Below are 497 nucleotides of genomic sequence, written 5' to 3' on the forward strand. Positions count from 1 at the left end.
GAGGCAAAAAGCCCTGGCTCAAATTTGCACCACTTCTGTATGAGCTGCTGCATGCGCATGTGCTTGCATGTGTGGACATGCCCTATGAGGGAGTATGCTAGGGACCTCTGCACTGGAGCATAACACTCTCACCATTCTTGCGCTGTAATCCAAAAAGCACATGCCGATAAGTTTCCTCAGGTCTGTGTATTGATGCAGACCCAGTCCTGTGCTAAGGAAGTTGCATTACATCTGTTTTGAGGTGAAGTGTGTCTAAAGAGGCTGTGCCTCCAATAGCCTGTCCCTGATGGTGTAGACATGTTCTGTGAGTCCTTCTAAGCAGGTGGAATGTTGTGAATGAGCCTAGAATCCTTGGGGTCTACCATAAAAGATGTTAATAAGGTTTTCTATATTTGTAATGGAGGCTGGGGTGGTGTAGGTGCTAAAGCACATTGTTGACAACCCAGAGGTCACAAGCTTGTGGTCACAAAAGAAGCACTTGTGGCAGGGCCATGTCA

Source organism: Gavialis gangeticus, unplaced genomic scaffold (genome assembly GCF_001723915.1).
Source record: "Gavialis gangeticus isolate Ggan-Ray unplaced genomic scaffold, GavGan_comp1, whole genome shotgun sequence".
NCBI lineage: Eukaryota > Metazoa > Chordata > Crocodylia > Gavialidae > Gavialis > Gavialis gangeticus.